The sequence below is a fragment of the Miniopterus natalensis genome, chromosome 19 (genome assembly GCF_054644295.1).
Source record: "Miniopterus natalensis isolate mMinNat1 chromosome 19, mMinNat1.hap1, whole genome shotgun sequence".
Classification (NCBI taxonomy): Eukaryota; Metazoa; Chordata; class Mammalia; order Chiroptera; family Miniopteridae; genus Miniopterus; species Miniopterus natalensis.
The window spans coordinates 33,946,921-33,956,942 of NC_142099.1; the positions used below are offsets into that span (position 1 = coordinate 33,946,921).

Below are 10,022 nucleotides of genomic sequence, written 5' to 3' on the forward strand. Positions count from 1 at the left end.
GGGGTTTTAGTAGGGCTAAAATCAGAGCCAGTGTCCGGAGTTTCCTTTCACGTTGGAGCGTCAGGCTGGCTTCGTTTGTGTTTCCTGCTGCCGTTCATGAGTCCATCACATGTGGCGTCTGCATGGCCATGGGCCGCAAGAGCAACTACAAGAGAGCCAAGAGCCACACAGGGAGCCAACTCCTCTCTTTAGGGGATTATGTATTCCCACATTTTCTTGGGCTTGCAGTGGGCAAGCCCATTCTGCCAACGATCTCTGTTCCCAGGAGTGACTGACAGACACCTTCCCTATCACCCCAACTTCACTGCACATGCACATCTCCCCTTTGTTGGACCCCTTCCCCCAGGTACCTGTGGGAAACGGGCCAGTGGTTCCTTGGGGAATGTGAAATTGCAGCTTCCCGGTGAAGTGGCCCAAATGACATGCCTATAATATCTGGCCTTCCCTTAGCTCATTTTCTATTATTAATAACTAGCTAATTACAAGGGTAACACCATCACTGGCAAAACCCCCAGTATCCTAAATCTCATCTCTTGAATGTTCCCTTTATCTTCTTGCTCACACTGAAATCTGGCCCTCCCTGGAGGGCAGAGCTGCTTTTGTAACTCTATCCCATAGCAAACATTTTCTCTCCTGCTTCCTCTGTATAACTGGGCTTGGAAATGGCATATCCCTTTTTCCTTCCAGGTCATCTTCCCTCCTTCTCCCTTAAAAACCTTTTAGCTTTGAAGCTCCCGATATCAGAATCCACTGCCTGGACCCTTCTTTCTTGTAGTCATTTATAGACGCCCCTGGTTACTCCCTTTCATTTCTCAAATATTTTAAACTCTGGATTATTATCACTCTCTATAATGCTACTGTCATAATTCTTACCGATTTTGATAACCATATAGTCTAACCTTTCAAAACTCTGGCTCCTAGGTTTTTGTCTTAGCCTTCAGTGATTTTGTTCTCACCTTGATCTCCTATTTCTACAGCCTTACACTTCCATTCTATGCTTATACACTAGATATTTCTATTATCAGTAACTGTTTCCCATCTGTAATCTATAAAACGACCACTGCCTCCCTTTCCAGCTCTCCCTCCAGTACCTAAGGGAACACATCTTCAGTTCACATAAAACTTTGGTTCTGTGATATTGTAATTTATAATAAGAAATATATATTTGGCCTTTGGCCTTTTCTTGGTATAGAACTCCCCATATCTTTGGAATTTCCTGTGGTGAGAACAATAAAGTTGTCTTTTGTTATGTTACTGAAGCGACTTTTGGAAAGCACCAAAAGATGGGGACTGGTTGTCAGGGAAGCCAACCCTGTGGTTAGAGGCTGGAATCTCCATCCTCAGGGAGGGGAGAGGGGCTGGAGATTGAGTTGAACCACCATTGGGTAATGAGTTAACTAATCATGCCTATGTAGTGAAACCTCCATAAAAAAACCAAAAATATTGGGTTCAGAAAGCTTCTGGGTTGGTGAATACCTGGGGGTGCAAGGAGAGGCGCACCCTTAGAGAGTGCATGGAAGCTCCACGCCCTTTCCCCATACCTTGCCCTATGCATCTGTTCCATCTGGCTGTTCCTGAGTTATTTTCTTTTCTAATAAGCTGGTAATCTAGTAAATTAAAATTTTCTCTGAATTCTGTGAACCATTTTAACAAATTAATTGACCCAAGAAGGGGGTCATTGGAGCCTCTGATCTATAGATGGGTGGTCAGAGAGACAGGTGACAGCCTAGACTTGCAGTTGGCATTTGAAGTGTAGGGCAACCTTGTGCGACTGAACCACCAGCCTGTGGAATCTGATGCTATCTCCAGGTAGATAGTGTCAGAACTGAGTGAATTTGTAGGACACTCAGCTGATGTTGAAGAAGTGCTTGGTGATGTGGTAAAAAAAACACAAAAAAAGGTAATTGGAAGCAGAAGTATAAGTTCATTGATCATAACACTGTTCCCTACTCCCCTCCATTCTTAACTTCTCTCCTTACCCCGCTTAGCTCTCTTGGTCGCAGATTATAATCACTAGCTTGCACAGTCTCAACTTTCTTGTTTTACTCTTTCTTCACTGCACTCACCTGGAAAGCTTTCAAATTTAGTTAAATGCAACTTTCAGATTACTTTACGTCAGACTACTTTACACACAGCAGAACTGATCGGAGAAGCTCTGGCCTGTTTATGAGCCTCTGTGGGCTAAAGTACTGCTAGGCAACCTCACCACATTCCCACAGTCCAAACATGCTTGCACATTACAATCTCTTGGGCAAGTTTTTAAAAAATCTTGATGTCAGGCCAAGCCCACAGACCAATTAAATCACAGTTTCAAGGGGTGGACAGAGGTATGAGTTTGTTTGTTTTTAAACTCCACAGGTGACTCCAATGTACAGCCAAGCTGAGGACCACTGCCCGAGTCTATTTTCTTTTCTGTTCTTTGAGGTGACTTGATTTTACCCACACTAGCTTCTTTGCTTTTCCTCCAACATGTCCCCGAGCACAGTTCTTCCACAAAGTCTATGAAATAATTTTCTCTATCTTCTGGAATGCTCTTTCCCCAGGAAGTTGCATGGTTTGCTTCCTCATTGTTTCAAAATTTGCTGCAAATATCTGTTAGTAATGCCTTTCTAAACTATCCCATATAAAATAGGAACCCCCCTCACCTTAGCACTTCCTATCTCCCTTGCCTTACTTTGTTTCCCTCCTAAGCATTTATTACCATCTAACATAGTATGCATTTATTTGCTAATTATTTATTGTCTGTCTCCATCTGCTAAACAAAATAGCAGGGACTTTGTGCATTTTACTCACTGCTCATAATAAAATATGCATGGCAAATTTATATTGCTAATAGAATCATAGATGCTCAATAAATATTTTCTAAAAGGCTAGGCAACAGAAACTTCTCAGGACTTTATTGTGTTTAGGCAACTGTTATTTTATGTAATAAACGCATTTTCTAAACCTGACCAAAGAGACTGGCAGCTCTCCAGTGGGACTTCAGTCCGGTGGCCGGGATCTTGGATGTTCTGGAGCCAGTTCCTATGTATTGAGGCCTGTTGGGATGATGGGGAGAGAGTAGCAGGAGCAGCAATAAAGGCAAATAGGACATTTTACACAATCTGCAGGACTGTGTTTTCAGCAACCAGGAGAGAATCAGCAGAACCAACTTTTAATTAAGCTGAGGCCCAGAGAGACTCAGCTGGTGATCCGAGAGCGCCAGTGCTTGCCACGGTAACACACAGAGATGACACGCTGCTCCGGGGGCGTTGGAGGACGAGAGCGAGCTAGAAGAGGTTGGGGTGGCAGTGATTACGAGGGTAAAAGCTCAGCTTGGCATGAGTGGTTAGGGTGTCAGTGGGTTTTCTTTACTAATGTGGGGACTAGGAAGTATGGATTACACATGTGTTCTTAGACTTGGAAGATCTAAAGAAAAAAGAATTTACAGACTGATAGCAGATCACATTTTTTAAAGTATGGACAGATCATGTAGAGTTCAATTTTTTTTCTGTTAAATATAATGAATAATGCATTACAAGAGATTAAAAGATGTATCTTCGGTCAATATTGTTCAAACTTTGTTCAAATTACCCTATATTTTGAATAATAGACTTTTCTTAAGCATAGATTCTTTACATGCAACATGGGCTTAAATCAATTCACCTATCTCTAGGACAATAAATGTCACATTTCTTTATTTTTTTATAAATCAAATGAAGTTTGTTATGAAATTCCCACTCATCGCAGCCAATGAAAAGTTGCATTGTCAGTTCCTTTCCCATCACTGGGACTCAGGTCTTCTGCAGTTCAGGAAAATGTGAACAGGTTAGATCGTGGACAGTGACGAAAAGCTTTCATCCTACACCTGGGAGTCAATTTGAAGTTGCTCTCTTTCTAGGCCAGCATGGCCATGGGGAACCCTATTGGTAGAAATTATAATACTAAAATCTTTCATTTAGTCATGATAAAAAAAAAAAATTAAGGATGACTCACCATGAAAACCCCCAGGAAGAAATGTTCCTGCTGTGTCACATCATTTGTATTTTCAACATATAGAGCTGGCTGTTTCTCTTCTTTGTAAGGGAAATGAGAAGAGGTGGAACCTCTACAATTTAGCAAACTTTAACAGCACAAAGTACTGAAAGAGCAGGGAATTTAAATGTATGGAGGCTGTGTTTCAGGTTCTGTTAGTTAAGAAGAAACAAGATGCTTACTGAGATAGTTGCAGGTTCTTCTGGAGCCATTTGTCACAAATTCCTTCTAGAATATTCTTTCATTAAACACCTAAATTCTATAGAAGTTATGTAAGTTCCCCTCAGATGTAACCATCACCCGGGAGCATATAGAACATATATGTTGTTCATTTTATGTATTTAATGTATTACACATTTTACATTATAGAAAACTAAATTTTTCATCAAAACTGAAAATGGACTAATCAGCTGTATGCTAATCTGACTCATTGTTCTGGAAATCATACAGGTTATTCCTTTTTAGTGAAAGAAGAGGAGGGGAAGAAAACCCTTTGTCCCATCACCTATGCTTTCTCCTCTTAGCAAACAACAAATAAAGAATGCCCTTAGGTATTCAAATTTCAAAATGATATCAAAGTGGTTCTTTTCGGAGACTTTAGTCCCCATGGGTGTTCATACAACTGTTTTCCCCCTGAATTCTGTTTCTGGGATGCTGTTTATGAGGAGCACACAGATTTCCGTAACACCAGGCTCTTTCAATCCACCAAATCCCCCTCCCTTTCTGGAAATTACAGTGCCTGGAGCTGTGCTACCTGCTGTCCCTTGAAGCCACAGTGTCCATCTGTTCCCATTTGAGGACCAACTGTCCTAGTTTCCTGAGTGGGCTCCATTTTAGAAACGCAAAGACTTCTGGTTCTGAAACTTATGCAAAAAGTACTGTTTTCTTTTATCCTGCATCAAGGAGCTTCCAGTGTAAGGAACATCTTACTGTTTCTTTTTGGGGGTGACTGGGGTGGTGGAAGAACAGATAGTATGCATGTTGGTGTTGATCAGGAAGGAAAAAAGACGCTTTATTTTTTCCCTGATAAAGCCATAGCAGGTAAAAGAAAAACATACACTCAATCCTTTAAAATAAAAAAAAAAAAAACACTTTAGAATAATAATTACTTTTTATTAGCCTGGACCTCAAAAGCTCAATTCCAACACAGGCTCACAAGTTGTGAGCTCCTTAAGGCCAAATGCCTTCTCCTAGGCTCTGTATCCTCAACAGGTGCCTCCCACCTGGCACTTGATGGGCATTAAATGAAGGCCGAATGACCAAAACAGAATCAAGGGACTACTTACCCCTAGCCTTTTCATGTGGACATTGTGGTTGAAATATCCAAGACTGTCATAATTTATTCTTATCACTCTTTAATTTCTTTCCATTCTTTATAGTTATCTATACTTTTAATCACTGTATTAGTTTCCTGCTATAACAAATTACAGGCATATCTGGGAAATATTGCAGTCCCAGACCACTGCAATAAAGTGCGTCTGACAATAAAGTGAGTCATAATCTTTTTGCTGGTGAAGGGTCTTGCCTTTAATGCGTAAAAAAAAAAAAATGCAACATCTGTGAAGCCCAGTAAAGTGAAGCCCAATAAAATGAGGTGTGCCTGGACAACAGACTTGGTGACTTAAAAAAAACCTTAATTTTATTCTTTTACAGTTCTGGAGGCTGGAAGTATGAAATCAAGGCACACACAGAGTTGGCCCTTTCCATGCCTCTCTGCTGGCTTCAAATGGTGTAGAGGCTGCTGGCAATTCCCAGTGTTTGTTGGCTTGTAGCCCTGTCACTACGATCGGTGGCTTCGCCTTTGCATCAGCTTCTCTGTATATTGTCTGTCATGTTCTCATCTTACAACGTCACTGTCATTGGACTTAAGGCCCACCCTAATCAAGGATGATCTCCTCTCAAGATCCTTAACTTAATTACATCTGCAAAGACTTGTTTCAAATAGTGTCACATATGCTAGCGAGGATGTAGAGAAAAGGGAGCCCTTGCGCACTGCTGGTGGGAATGCAGACTGGTGCAGCCACTGTGGAAACCAGGATGAAGGTTCCTCAAAAAATTGAAAGTGGAAGTGCCTTTTAACCCAGTGACCCCACTTCTGGGGATATATACTAAGAATCCCAAAACATCAATCAAAAAGAAATGTATACACAATGTCTGTAGATTACTTTACATTTTGAAAATGAAATGTATTTTAATAAACACTGCTTTTATAATTATTTAGAGTGTGTGTATATTTTTGGGACACTCTATATATGCAGCCCCATGTTCACAGCAGCGCAATTTACAATAGCTAAGATCTGGAAATAGCCCAAGTGTCCATCAACAGATGAGTGGATAAAAAAGCTGTGGGACATTCACACCATGGAGTACTATGCGGCTGTAAAAAATAAGCTTTTATCCTTTGAGACAGCTTGGATGGACCTGGAGAGTATTCTGCTAATTGAAATAAGCCAGTCAGAGAAAGACAAGTATCACATGATCTCACTCATATGTGAAAGCCAATGAACAAAACAAACTGAGAAACAAAACAGAACCAGAGGACAGACTGACAGGGGCAGAGGGGAGGGGGAGGGGGGGCTGGAGGAAAGAAGGTTGAAGAGATTAGCCAAAGAACATACAGGCATAGCCCACAGACACCCGCAACAGTGTTGTGGTGGCCAGAGGGGCGTGGGAGGCGGTGGCTGGGTGGAGGTGGGTAAAGGCAGAGGGGGGTGGGCATCTGTAATAGTGTCAACAATAAATAAAACAAAAAAGAAATGTAATGAGGGAGGGAGAGGTTCCAGGTGGGCGTATCTTCAGGGGACACCAATCAACCTACTACAGTCATCTTGGCCTTTTCTGTTTTGTGCCGTCTCTCTCCCGAATTAATGCATGAACTTTCCTATGCTCACGGTCTCTGGATCTAAGCAGATGTCTCCAGGATAGACTAGCTCTTCATCATCAACCAGTAGCCGGGAACGTGGACTTTAATTTCGAATTTTTCAACCAATACCTGACAAGGTAATTTTAAATAAATTGAACTATTTTGAATATTATTTCTATGTTGGTTACACATATAGACATCAATTAGGCCTAGCTTAAGGGAAGGGAAAAAAATACTAGAAGTTATAGCAACGTCCCCTAAAGCTCAGGACATGATTACAGCCAGGCCGTAGGGAGAAATTAGATTACGGAATTAAAGTTTTAGCACTTTCTCAATTTTTGTCCCGATTTCTCTCTGAGATCTATGTAATTCTTTTCCATTTTTAATTTTTATTTTTTTTACCGGATGGCTGTTTTTCCTTACAAAAGCTCTCAAATTCAACGTTCCTCCACCGCAGGACCCCTCCGCCGCCTCTCCCTGGCCGCCTCTCCCTGGCCCCGGCCCCCAGGACTTGGTTTGCGGGCGGAGGCGGGGCTGCGGCCCAGGAGAGCACCACGAGCCGCCTCCCCCCCGTCCTGCTCTGTCCCCGGCCACGAATGGCAACAGCAGGAAGCAGGACATCAGGCGACATTCTCCAGATCTTGACCGTCACCGACCAGCGAGGCACAAGCCAAGAAACGTGCCCCGAACTGTCAACAGGATGAAACCCGCGCTCTTCGGCCTCCTGTGTGAGATCAAAGAGAAAATGTTCTGGGGAGACCCCCGACGGACGACCCCCAGAGTTTGTGTTTGATTTTGGAGCCTTTACTAGCTGGCCAGCAGCTACAGTTGCGGCGTCTCGCCCATGTAAGAGCCGAACTACAGCCCTGACCCTCGGTTCTTCTCTTACTTTATGCTCAGTAACCACAAAGGCACTGCAGGAAAGGGGTTTCCAATAATTTGTCAGGCTGTCAGCTTTTGGTACAGAAAACAAGGGGGGACCTTTAGCAACACAAAAGGAACAATTTAAACACAATGTCTTACAATGAGTAATGGGGTTATGCTTGGCCGGAGTGTGACTGGTTTGTTCTTTCTATGGGAACTCAGGGGAGCAGTGATTATGGGGCTGGCTTGTGGGGCCTTGTCCTGTACAGTGGGGGTCTTGCTCTACCTTTATTGTTAGTTCCTCAGGGATATTCTTCTGGCCACGGTGGCCAGAACAAAAACAGGTCTCGGCATCAGGAGCGCAGGATCCCCAGCCAAGGAGGCTGGACAATACGATTTTGGCAGAAGGGGCTTCAGGTCCAGAGAAAGGCGGGAGATCCCGGCAGCAGCTGCAGGCTTGGCAGCCCCGGGAGGTTCTGCAGATGACTCTAAACCCTCAGATTACAGAGCCACACTGACCCAGATCAGACCAATCTATCTCACGGACCGCAGAAAGGCCAACAGGCACTAATGAGTTCACCGGCGTGAGGAACCTTCTCCCGGAGCAGAGGAGAACAAGCCCTGTTTCCCCACAGCGATCGAAAGAAGGGTGGTCGCCGTCCATCGAAACTTCAGTCCCATTGAGGGGCAGCTCAAATAGAGCCCTTGCGAAGCAGTTGTGATTTTAAGATCAAGATTCCTTGATGCCAGACGAAAAAGGCATAACTTCAGGAACAGGCCACAGAAATCCCAAATGAGTATTTTTACTCACACCTCAGTGAAGAAGCCAAAGAGGCGCTGGCCGGGAGGCGCAGCGTCACAGTGTCACAGCCCTGTGAGGAGCAGGCACCGTCGCCCCATCTCGTACACCAGGAAAGGAGGACATTAGATGATGTGACTTGACCAAGGTATCCAACTGGTTCCACAACTAACAAATCGGGTACGAGAAGAATGTCAGCAAGTTTCAGGAAGAAGCCAACTTCTAGCTGCAAAGGCACCCGTGGCCGCCGTGGCAGCCGTGGCCACCGTGGCAGGCGTCGCAGGCGTGGCCGCCGTGGCAGCCGTGACAGACAGCCGCACTCACAGTGGCCGCAGCTGTGCAGAACCGCCAGACCAATTTGCCAAATTCTGTTTTTTTCTGGCTCTTTTCCTCCCAAATTCTGGGGACATGCTCCTGAACATGCAGAGGCTGAAGGGGGATTCTTACCAGAGGTCCCGAGTTAGAGCCAAAGCGCAGTCGCAGGTGGATACCCTCTGTCGTGTCACCGACCAGAGGCGAGGCCGCAGATGGCCCGGGAGGAAATCCACTGTACAGTCCACATAATTTCAATGCTAATGGGGGCTGGCAGGACACAGCCCCAGCGCCTGTGACTTCTCCAGAAGGCCCAGGGAGCGCACCCTGATGTCTCTAACTCATCTCTGCAGCACTTTCCCTGAGCCGACATCCTTGACAAGCGCAGAGAGCAATGGGAGGAAAGGCAAAGCGCTTTTGTAGCCGACTATCTAGGGCTTTCCTGTAAAACCTTGTCTTGTTAGAGAACTTGGTAATCTGTCTTTTAAGGAATCATAATCATTTGTATTTATACTTAAAAACACACAATGTTATAAAAGCACTTTAACCAATTAGGCCAAGATTTAACATTGTTGACAGTCCTGTGGCTATTTTATAATTTATTATCAATATTTTACATTAATGGTTTCACAGTTGCCAATTACTTGTCCTTAAGGATACAAAAGTACAAAATATGCTAAACCTCAATCATTAAAGCAGATGCAAAGATTCACCTCACCTAAATGGAACTTGCATATTTCCATCGCAGACTTTGTCTTTCTTTCATATCCTTAATGGAAATGGAATAAAGGAGCTGTGTTGCCATCTCTGTTAAAAAAAATTAATGTTATAATTCCATCTCCGTGGACAGCTTCATTTCATTCCCCCCACTACTTCTTGTCTCTTTCTCCTGTTTCTGCTACACATTTTTTCTCTGCAATCTCTATTTTTGTCCCAATTCTAGATTCTTAATTAAGAAAATAAAAGTAACCCAATTGGGCTACTTCCTGATTCAGCCAACCTTGACCAGAGTTGGGGTCATATTACATAAAAAAATGGATTTTGAGGAACAGACCATATAGATTGGGGATAAAGGCAGTTACACTGAAGAAAGAGTTTGGAGTTTGGTAGATCTTCCAATTTGTGTAACCACACTTCTAGTCTATAAAATGGTGTTTGTATTTCCTGCTC

General features: G+C 43.5%; 1 pseudogene; it reads left to right on the forward strand.

Moving 5' to 3' along the window:
- The first annotated feature begins 7,506 nt into the window (after positions 1-7,506).
- Positions 7,507-8,766, forward strand: LOC107538968 (pre-B-cell leukemia transcription factor 3-like; annotated as a pseudogene).
- The last annotated feature ends 1,256 nt before the right edge of the window (positions 8,767-10,022 follow it).